The sequence below is a fragment of the Perna viridis genome, chromosome 8, assembly GCF_037379345.1.
Source record: "Perna viridis isolate PV_CMFRI_1.1 ecotype Kerala chromosome 8, ASM3737934v1, whole genome shotgun sequence".
Lineage (NCBI taxonomy): Eukaryota > Metazoa > Mollusca > Bivalvia > Mytilida > Mytilidae > Perna > Perna viridis.
In genome coordinates this window covers 32517330-32529632 of record NC_142452.1, presented here as the reverse complement: position 1 = coordinate 32529632, position 12303 = coordinate 32517330, and the positions used below count along the sequence as shown (strand labels likewise).

At 33.2% G+C, this 12303-nt stretch overlaps 1 long non-coding RNA gene across 1 annotated transcript; it reads right to left on the bottom strand.

Annotated features, from left to right (window-relative positions):
* Positions 1–1385: 1385 nt before the first annotated feature.
* Positions 1386–9868, bottom strand: LOC148610275 (uncharacterized). Its single transcript, XR_015914614.1, has 3 exons — positions 9668–9868; positions 5233–5346; positions 1386–1508 (listed from the first exon to the last, which is right to left on the bottom strand). It is a non-coding gene; the product is annotated as an uncharacterized LOC148610275 (long non-coding RNA).
* Between the last annotated feature and the right edge of the window lie 2435 nt (positions 9869–12303).

Here is a 12303-nt window from a genome sequence, read left to right as displayed (position 1 = left end):
TTTTTATGAGCAACACGGCGGGTGTTTCTAGAAAAGCAGAGGTCGCTTACCCTACCAGTGCACCTGGTCCATGCTCCCAGTTTTTAGTTGCCCGGATTGCTCATTTGTTTTTGTTACTTTTTATGTATTCTTATTGTTCTTAATGTTTTTTGTTGTGTATGTCCATGGTCTTTGTCTCCGGATAATTTTCTTTTGATTTCCGCTAGAACCTTCAAAAAGAAGATAAAACCGTTTCGAACATCTCAATTATTTGAAAACCAAGGAAAACATGGTTAATTTAATGTTATATTGAAGTCATTTTACCCCATATCATCAGAGGTGACAGTAACGTCAACCCATAACTACACAAATAAAAAGGTACATCTTGAAATAATCTCAATTTAATTGCATTGTACTTTGAGCAGAATATGGATATCAATTATGTTTATTTTTATATTGGTTTCTTCAAAACATGTATCAACAAGTAATTAAGAATGGCTTTAAAACAAATATTAATATCAATTACGTCGGAATGTCCTTTTTATCTGTACTGGTACTATTCTGTTGCTGGACGGTATATTTTTCTAAAACAAATATACATAATAATCATATCAATGGTTAGCAGATCACGTCAAATTGTCCTGAGGGCTATTCATGTAGTATAATGTATTCATCATAAACATAAACCCTTCTAAAAACTAACATAGGAGCGAGTTTAGATATAATACTATAAAAACGACTTCTTAGTATAAAGTCAATTAATTAACGGTAAAAGAAGTTGTTACACGATATATAGAAGTTTCCGTTTTGTCGAGTATTAGTATTACTGAATTACTGATTTTATATATAATTGTGACATCGACAATGTATTTAAATAAATCCTAATTACTAATGACATCGTGGTCAAAGTGCGAACTAAAGGAAATACCTTTCGTATTGTATATTTGGAGCATCAGCAACCTGTCAAAGAATAGTAAAATATTTCGTGTCCTTAATTTTGTGTACTTTTTTACGGAAATCATGTATTTCTTACGTCCATCTCTACTGCATGTAAATGTGCAAAAATTTACTTCATGATAGAAGATAGTGTATTTTTAACTGATTTTTTTAAGTACTATAATCATAATCCTTCTGTAAACAGATCGGTATTATATTGTTTTTTATAGGTTTTTGACATGCATGAAACACCTTCTATCTAATATTTGTAAAAAATTGCTGTTTGATACAACTTTTGGTGATCCAAAACACAAAATCATGTGTTTATTTTATGATTTCCTAATTACACGAACAATTAATAGTTCAAATTGAAATAGTATTGTAATAATAAATAGTTTTAAATGAAAAAAGCATTGTTATTCCATGTCACAGATTTGTTTCTTCTTTAATATTAATGAAATAAAACTTACTTATTCTGTATGGATTTAGGGTCATTCTGCAACATGGTGTTATTTTTTTCTTCTTACATTGGGAGTTGTCTTTCATCATTGAATAATTTGATTAGATCAACATTATTCCTTTTTCTCTTGCCACTGAAACGATGAATTTCAAGCGAACGAAGATTCGAGCGATAATCAACAGAACGTATTCCAGTGATAAAGACTACACAAGAAAAACAGACAACACAACAAAGAATATGATATATCCAAAATAATACGTACAAAGAAATAAGAGTAAATGAATGAACCAAACTAAAAAAAATCAGGGAGCAAAGATTAGGTGCACTGGTAGGGTTCACTGCTTTTCTAGAGACACCAGTCGAATGACCCATACAATATACCGTGTGGGTAGACGAAAAAAACTATGACGCGGTGAACAACTCGGTTTCTGTGGTGCAGATGGAAACATCATAACGATCCACGAGTTCATTTTGACAATCATAAAACTTCTGTAGCGATGACTTCAAGCATGTAGCAACATAACCCTGTTACAGAAGCCTGCGTAGTCGCGGCAAGCTCTTGTATGTATATATATATACAACGTATGAGATGTGATGTGAAAACTATATACGACGGTGCTTAAGGGATGGTGACATTACGGAATGAAAAATAATCGCGTTTATCATAAAGTGTGGCCACGGACTTCCCTCTGCCATCCATCTCTAAGTCTATATCAAGACATAAGACCGATATATTGTGCATGTAGTTTTCTTAATCTCAATTTCTCTGGGACAAATGCGGTGTACGTATAAAATCCACAACACAAGGATTGTTTAAAGACAGTACGTGATCTAATAGCGGAAAATGAGATAAATAAACCTATTTAAATGATATTCGTCAATTTGGATCAGATCAGCTTTAAAGCGTAATCACCCAGGGGACTAAGATTCTCGTGAAGTAAGAGGCAAGCGAGAAACGGAGCACAATTAATTCCTATTTGAATGTCGATCATGTGTTGATACACGCGTCCACCACACGGGACAAGTATGTTGTCAATGAAAAATTCCAGCATTTTGACAACATCTTCTTCGGTATATTTTAAAGATAATTTGGAAACCATTTTTACATTGTATGGGGTATCTATACCAAATTCTACGTATTTGCAACTAGGTGTACCGTCTTTTTTGGATTAATGACTATTTTTACAGTTTTTCAGTCGGAATTTCAACTGAGTATGCGGAATAGTAGAATAAAATCATACATTCTAATGCTATTGTATTCTGATAATCATCTAACATTGAGAGTTTCCAGAAGATTTTTTTCATCATCCACAGTCAAACCACTACGAGAGTAACATTTGTCGTGGTAAGATATGTTACAGAATCATATATGAACTATTGTTACTATGGATTGTGGTGGAGGTTTTGACGGCAGAACAACGAGGGGTATGATGGATAAAACTCGAACTCGTTAAAGTTCACTTGATCGGTCATCAACATTTTTTGTTTTTTAACATATTCAATCATATACGTATACAAAACGTACAACGTACATTATTTAAATATAGCTAGCCTAGGTATAACTATTCTGTTAAGGTCACTTAGCTCTACAACATTACTGTTGTTAATTCAGTATTTGTTGAGATTTCCATAGTCATATTTTTCATGGTGCTGTACCATGCCATTATATTACAGCACCGTGGTGATCATTACATTGGTTTTCAAATTTTCCCCATATGTATATGCTAGAGAAGAAGTAATGACAACCAACTAAAGTCTATGGTATGACCTGACCAGTGATTTAACCCATACCCTCCTATCGGCAAGTATGCAACCATAAGGCCATCAAAGCTGCCAAAACTATGTGTAAGAATACATTATAAACAAAATTAAAATTTATCAACGTCTTGTCACATATAAACAAGCGCCCCTTGTTAAAAAATCTTAAATAAAAATGACAAAATAAGTCATCCTGACATTAAATCATAACTGTTTGGGTGGGGCATAAATAAAAAAATACATTCATAAAACAAGATAGTACATTATTTTCATTTTTTATATTTTATATTTTTTAAATGCTCTTTGACTTGTTTTAAGTAGGTGGGTTTTTCTGAAATTCTAAATTCAGGAAAGGTGTTTTTAAAAATTTCATACTTCATTAATCATATAGAAGTTAATCATTTGCATGTGCATTTTTTTTCTCGTACCAACAATCATTTCGTGTTTATTCCAGGGTATTCAATGAGCAGAATTAAGGTACAATTCCACTAAAATATATGTCATGCATGCAAGTCTAAAGGATTGTACAACGATACCGATCAAGATGTTAACAGACTATAATAAAGTACATAATGGGCAAAATTTTCAGTCAACAAATGACCTTCTTCAGTGCCTTAAATAAACTGAAAAATATATATATTAAGTCTAAAGGAATCTGCCAACCAGCAAACTTAATGAGTATCGGATCGTCCAGTCATGACGATGCAGCACAAACAAAAATAATTATATAAGTCTAAAGGATTGTACAACGATACCGATAAAGATGTTAACAAATGACCTTCTTCAGTGCCTTAAATAAACTGAGTGTGTATGAAAGTAAATGGTCTGTGAACAAAACTGTGTTGATCTTGAATACTGAACTATAAAAATAAAAATATTTACAAACACTGTTATAAGAAACTATACAAAATAGGAAGAACTTAATGTTTTTTGTTAATTCCGTGTTGGTGTAAAACACGGAGTTCTTTTATCCAAAATCCCTCCCGCTTCACTCTCTGTAGATCGCTCCAGATCGTGTTTTGTTCCACGATGAAGATTTTCATTTTGTTGAAATCATCGAAGCAGTGGTTAGGTAATCTGAAGTGTTGACTCACTGGGAGTAAAGGCTTTTTTGTTAGGTCGCTCCTGTGTCCGTTCAAGCGCTTGTGAAAAGGCTGTTTAGATTCACCAACATATTGAAGGCCACAGATGGGACAGTGGAGCAAATATATTACATTAGCGCTCTTGCAGTGCACGTTGCAAAATATTTTGTAGCGTTTCCCCGTGACTGTGCTGGTGAATGATGACGAGTGGTGCATTTGGTTGCAACATTTACACCTTTTGTCACCACAGGAGCGACTCTCGCCTGGAGTCAAGTTGGGCTTAGATATATCAGCCCTCACAAGTAGACTATAGACTACGCAAACTGTCTGGCTGTCTGAAAGCAATAACAGGTGGTTCGGGAAAGACTTTGAATAATGTTGAGTTTCTCTCGACAGAGGCCCAGTGCTCACGAATGGTGTTGTTGCTGTTTTTAAGGCAGGGGTGGTATGTTAGAACACAAGGGGTTCTTTTACATTTGTTCTTTGCATTGTATTGTAACAGACTACTTCTTGGGATATTGTGAATTTTTTGGAACCCTTCCTTTATGGTCTTGTATCTATATCCCCTTCTTCTTAAATTGTTCTTTAGTTGACCTAGACGTTTCTTTAAGGGTTGGTCATTTGAACAAATGCGTCTTAGTCTAAGAGCTTGACTGAATGGTATACTCTTAGTCAGGTGAGATGGATGACAGCTCTTAGGCATAAGATATTGATGTGTGTGTCAGTTGGTTTTGAGTATAGGTCCGTGGAGAGCTCTCCCCCCGATAAGGTGCTGGAGGTATCGAGGAACGAGATGCTAGTAGCGGATGTTTCGTGAGTGAACTTAATATATACTCAGAGGTGAAAGAAAATCCTTTTAAGAGTCATCCATTTCAAGCTGTAGGACGTATCTAACTAAAGTGCTAACTTTTTCCAGAAATAATAGAAACTATGGAAACTATCGTCGGTTACATAATACTTTTTATATTTCCCGGGTTTGGGGTTATTAATACATTTAAAATTTAATACATAACTTACCTCCCTTTAACATCAACAACACCACAGCCTACTTGCTTGCATTGTCCATCGTTTAAAAGCCACTTAGTTAGATGTCCATTTAACATAAATTCCGCATAAATCTGGCGACGGTTTCTAGAAAATATAACTTTTAAGTTTGAATATTTATGCTAAGTTTGTTATTACAATTTGTAATTATCGAATCTTCTCGCTTAATGTTTGTGTGTGTGTTCGTTTGTTTGTTTTGTTTTTGTTTGTTTTGGTTTTTGGTTTTACTTTTTGTTTGTTTGTTTGTTTTTTGTTTGTTTGTTTGTTTGTTTGTTTGTTTGTTTTTTGTTTTTGTTTTGTTTTTGTATTGTTTAACGCGTTACATAGTTCAAGACTTATATTAAAGTTAGTATTTAACACTTACACTTCTATTTAAATTTTATAGTTCATTATCTCTTTACTAATTCGTCTTCTGTACTGTTTTGGGTACTGATTTTACCCATTCAGACCATCGGATTTTTTATTGTAGTATACCAGAAATAATTAACCGTTATGAAAGTTGGATCTTCAGCAAGCTATAAATAACCCGGTCTAACCCACATTTCAATCGGAAATGCTTGTGTCAATTCAGGACCATTGCAGCGTTTCCAACTTCCACTTTTTACATTGATATTACCATCCGTTATACGGTCTTTCCTTTTTGACAACACCTACTGACTAGAGTTTATTAGTTCGATAATATTGTTATTACCCTGTATGACGTCACTAATATCACAGTTAAATTCCGGTTCATATCATAAAATAAATAAATAATCATATAAAAATAAGAAGTATCGATGAATTTAATGAAAGGTCGGCATATGCTGACCTATTCATTCACTTTTATGAGGCTGACTTTATAGCTGATCTGATCAGAAAGAAAGAACATCGTTTAGCTAGATCCTAAAGTCTCAGTTCCCGCTAAAAAGGTGACGTGTTATCGTCAAAACAATCATAGTTTTGGGGATTAAATACATCACATCTACCCTAAAGAAGTTGAGATAAAGGATACAACAGAAACTGTGAAGTCATCTTCATATTGTGACCTACACTTAGAGATCGACTTCTTACAATTAAGCTTCAGAACAAGGACAAAATTGATGTCATTGAAATTTTATGGTCGTCATCACGAACTCGTGGATCGTTACAGTGAAAACTTATTTGTTCATTGTGTCATAGTTTTTGTTCCTCTTTAGTCTACCCCGGACTTGCTTTTTTATGAACAATTCGGCGGGTGTTTCTAGAAAAGCAGAGGACGCTTATCCTACCGGTGCACCTGGTCCATCCTCCCATTTTTGAGTGGAGTCTGAGTTGCTCATTTACTGTTGTTTCCTTGTACGCATTATTTTAGTTACTTTATGTTCTTTGTTGTATTCTTCTGTTTTCCATGTCTAGTCTTTGTCAGTGGATTACATTCTTTTGATTTCCGCTAGAATCTTAGTTCCCTTGATTACGCTTTCAAAGAAATCAAATCAAATCAAATAAGCTTTATTTAAAGTCGGCAAGTTATGTAACAAAACAACATAAGCTCTTAAAGAGCTTTTATAACCGACATAAAGTGAATAATAAAACAGTGAGTGCATGCATACATGTAAGACAATACATAAAACGAGACATAAATAAAATATGACAAAGACAAGTTAAGACATTTACAAACACTTATAAGCAAATCAAATGCAAAGCAAGCAATAAGCTGTTTAAAACAACTAGTAGCGTAAACAGCGCCAAATATTTTTTGTATTCACAAATTAGCTACTACATGTATTCTTTGCATTGTAGTCCATTTTATTCATTGACTGAACAATGGTAATACAGTACAGTTCGCAGTATAGTCTGATAGGCACACCTCGTACCTGGCATCCAGGTATTTATTGCTTATTGGCTCTTAATTAACAGGAACTCCATCCCAAAGAATCATCTTGATTTCATCCAGTATACAATAGAAAATGTCTAATAAACTGAACAAGTACATGGGCCTACTGGTGGTTTTACCTGCTAATTATCGCATACAGGTGGCTCAATCATTATATAGAATAAAAATGAAAAATAAAATGAGCCACGGGAACTGATTTACCACGGACTGGCTATTTAAGTCGCAATAACGCGACATGTATCATTTGCGCCATAAACTTTTTTCTTAAATTTATTAAACTGCGCCAGAATTCAGAACTCATTTGCATCAGTCTACCTGTTCATTTGTTATGCATGATAGCATGTACCATGAATGTCTGAAACATGTATTTCTATTGTGTTATGCATGCAGTGAAATAAGATGTGATAAAACGTGATTGTTATAACGAATTCAAAAGTGTCAACCCTTTACTAGAACAATTCATTTTTTTTTTTTTTTTTTTTTATTTATTAATTTATTTATTTATTTCATTTCTTTTTTTGATTTTACTTTTTTATTTTCATTGACCTTAAAAAACACAAAAACGATATGAATATTTATAAAAGATAGAAAATGACTCACTCCACTCGTTTATATACTGACTGTTCTCACACTGGTTAAAAGTTTTTTTGTTTTTTTTTTAATAATAGAAGTCTTCTAATATCATATTATAAGTGGCGCAATTGATACGATTATTATTAATGATTAGTGCAAATTACTTTACGTTCTAGTAAAATTTGGTTGTACAAATGATATATACACTAACGCAAATAAGTTATGAGGCAAAAGGACGCAAACGGATATCTCCCCTGAACGCAATTTAAATTTCTCACAATGTCCCTGGCCAGTAAAAAAATACTGTAAAAAATGGTTATAAAAACAAATTTATAAAACATTTTCTATTTTCTATTTATAAAATATAACAACACCGAAAAATGTTCAACAAATTCCAGTTGCTAATTACATAAGTAATTTTTATTTGATTTCGATTAAAATAGAGTAAAATAAAAATTTTACCCTCGGTGATATCTGTTAGAAAAAGTGGCCATGGCTTGATTATTTTTTAATCTGATATGTGACATAATGATTAACAAAATATTTTTCGTTTATATTATTTGAAGAAATGTTTTAATATGCAAACTGTAAAATAACAACTAAATGCATATCCACGAAAAAAGATGCTACGTGTTGATGTTTAACAGTTCATGCCAGGTATTGGTACCAGTATCGTATTGCATATCCCTGAGCGGGTGTACGTCAAAACATGGATGCCATAAAAATATAGTGCATTTTCTTTTTGCCTCTCTACAAACTAATGTTTTGTCAAAAGACATGAACAATGACTTAAAAAATAGAGCAAACATCACACTGGAAGATGAAGAACTTTTTTAAAAGAAAATCTAACATAATATCATAAAAATGTTCCACTGAAAAGGTTGGTTTGGTGAGTGCAAAACGAAAGTGAAAGTAAGGAAAATGGCTATTTATAGTTCAAGACTACTTTTCTGTCCGATCTTCGTGGACTCACCCTATTTTCTTTGCGGGAAATTATTTTTTCACATGTCCTTAGAAATGCTACATAAGTGAAAGTTTTATTGAATCAATTTACATATTTTTTAAAAAATCCTAAAAATATGCACTTCACTATAGAAGTCTATGGGAAAATTAATACGATACTGAGACCTATTGGATGTATGCAACAGGTATTCAGCAGACTATGCTGCGAGCTGTACTGTAGGTTCTTAAAATTAGTTCAAATAAATACCAAATGATACCTCAAACTAGATTTTCTCATTTTGATAAATCATCGCTAAATTATAGCAATCTACATGATCCAATTCTTTGAAATATTAATTTGGAACTCACTTAATCATCTTTTGGGGTACTAACCGATCTCGAAAAACCTGGATCGGTCAATTAAGACAAAAGGAAAACATGAAATTACTCGCGTGCAGAAATCAAAATCACTTACAATGTATGTTTTGTCTGTATAAAGCCAAATTTGAAATCAATCAGTTGTTCATGGGATATAGAATATGTTTTTGTATTCAGGATATTGTATAAGATATTAATTGGCTTAACGATATTATTGTCTTCAAACTTGCACATCTTATTTTTATCCAAATATGAACGCAGACATACCCTTTACTTTGTCTATTTCGTATGCGAATTATGTTTTTATATATCAACACTGACGGTGGTTGTCATGTACTCAATCTTCCAAACACTTAGTTTTATGTTCTGTTATGAAAATTTCAATCATCAGGGTACATCTGTTGAATTGATATGAAGGAAACATTAAATTTAATTATTACACCAAATTACATGTATGTATTAATACCCGAGGCAAAGCCGAGGATAATTATCATAGTTGGGTTCTGAATTTTCTATTTCAAATCCTTTTTGAGTCATTAGTTCAAATGTTGCACATAATTTACATTAGAAAATAAACACTGACATAAAATATGCTATATCCTGATTCAGTTACTACATGTAAAACACTATACAAGACATATACTATAAAAAAAAAGTTGATACCTTGATAAGAGTGATTTTGATGGTGCTCCAGTGATAAGGCAGCCAAGTCCAACGCAAAAAATAATACAAATAATCGTTGGTTTCATTCTCTGTGGAAGTATAAACACACAGTGACACTTCTATTACGTTCCAATCGATGTATCCGTAGATTGTATCAGCAAAAAATTATGATTGTTGCAGCGACCCAATTCTTGGATTCGGCATAGACGCGTTTCGGTTATAATTGAAGATGATATATTTATATACTAAACATATTGATCGGGTCAAAGCAAACACTTAATATTGCAGGAGACAAATACTTCTTTTCAGACGGTAACATAGGGAAAACAAATATTTTATCTTTATAATAAATGCGGTCGTAGGATGAACATCGCGCAACAATTAGTTGTAACATTTTATTTCCGTTTACCCTACCCGCTATCGAAGTTTTAAATTGAGATGTCGGGCGACCTAATGTTAAGAATTAGAAAGAACACTGTTAGTTACATTGTCGCATATTGCCAACGAGGTGTCATGAAAAATTGATTTGAAGATACTCATTCTGATAAGGACTATCGTAGCGACAATATATACATGTATATATAATTGAAGAACTATAGTTCATGGGTTAGGGGGTTAAGGTTTGGTGACAGTATGCCTTTGTCTAAGTAAACAAAGTTCTATAGAATGGTTACCAGGTTTTAAGCATCAAAGGAACTTGTATTTATTTCATTCTGTTTCAAATGAAAGCTTGAAATTGATATCCTACAAACATATGACTAATTTTAAGAGCTATGTCCCTTACCCTAGGTCTCCTTAACTAATGATTTTTTAGAAAGAGTAATATCAAGGGAACCAAGGTTATAGCAGTAATCAAAAGAATGTAATCCAGGGACAAAGACCAGACATACACAACAAAGAACATAAAGTAACTAAAATCATACATACAAAGTAACAAAAGTAAATGAGCAACTCGGACTCCACTAAAAACTGGGAGCATGGACCAGGTGCACCGGTAGGGTAAGCGTCTTCTGCTTTTCTAGAAACACCCGCACAGCTGGTCATAAAAAGTCAAGTCCGGGGTAAACTATGACACGTTGAACAAATCGTTCTCATGGTGCAGATGGATACACCATAACGATCAATGAGTTCATGGTGACGACCTGAAACTTCTGTAGTGATGACTTCAATCTTTTAGAAACATAACCCTGTTCCAGAAGCCTAATTGTTAGAAGTCTAGCGCGGTACAAAAAGTGTGCGTAGTTACGGCGAGCTCTGTCATAACGTATGAGTTGTGATATGAAAATTCCATACGCAGGTGATGAAGGGATGTTTCCACAGGTGAAAGGAAAGGAATGAAAAATCACCGCGTTTGTCGTATAGTTTGGTCAATTTTACTTTATCATCGATCTTTAAGTGTAGGTCAATGTATGAGGCTGACTTCACAGTGTCTGTAATATCCTTTATCTCAAGTTCTTTGGGTAGGTGCGATGTATAAATCCCCGGAACTATCGTTGTTTAACGATAATACGTCATCTATATAACTGAAACTGAGATCAATTAAAGGATTTGGCTAAACGATGTTCTTTCCTTTGGATTGGATCAGCTATTCATCTATAAGGTCAACTCATATGAGAGAAAGAATAGGTCAGCGAGTAAAGGAACTCAATGTGTTCCAATTGGGATGCCGACCGTTTGTTGAAAAATGCGTCCACTACACTCGACAAAAAATGCAAGCATTTTGAAACATCCTCGGTGTTTCTGGAAGATGTATTATGACGGCGTGTTTTGGCGGTTGGTAGAGTATTTTATTTTGTTTCCGTGAGAGTGTAGGGGAAAGCTCACGCCGTCACGATATGGACTGGTACCTGTTAATCCTAGGCAACTAAAATAACAATACGTTAGTGTAGTTGGTACCAAACTTTATTTCTAAATTCATAAATATATGTGAAATTCAATAGTAATTAGCTGAAAGAATTCAGATTTAATTATTAAATTAAAAATATCATAATTTATAGATATAAGATATAAATTCAATAATACTATAAAGTAAATCAAGTATTTAAATTAACAAGTTTTTTTTTCTCAAAATAAGATATCTTAATACAAAATTAATAACAAAAATAATACTTTACCTAAAATAACAATACGTTAGTGTAGTTGGTGTACCAGACGCCCGAAACGGCCAACGACGCTCATTATATAGAGGCTTGATGTTGTACCTGCCGTTCGATTCGGCCAGTAAGACCAACCCACTGTTCATACATAATGAGCAGCACAAAATAAAGAGGCATCTATAAACAATCAGAGTTCAATAAGAAAAGTTTCTTTAAATTTCACATATATCTAATCTTTGTTTGAAACGTAAACATAAACATTTGCCAAAATACAAAACAGTTAACCCAATTAATTAGTTTTTAAATTCCGAAACAAGTAATTTTAAATCATCTTTATTAATCCCTTATGCAAGCTTTAATTCTTTAACTACAAAGATGTTAATAAAACTATGGTGCAGTTACGCTTAACTCGGTCACTGACTTAATCTAGGGCGTAATTATCGTCATTCTTCTTCCTTTTTTTTTTGTTTATCAAAATTGCATCAGGCAACTTATAATTCTGCATGAAGAGTGATTAGACCTATCTCTTAAGTTATCAAA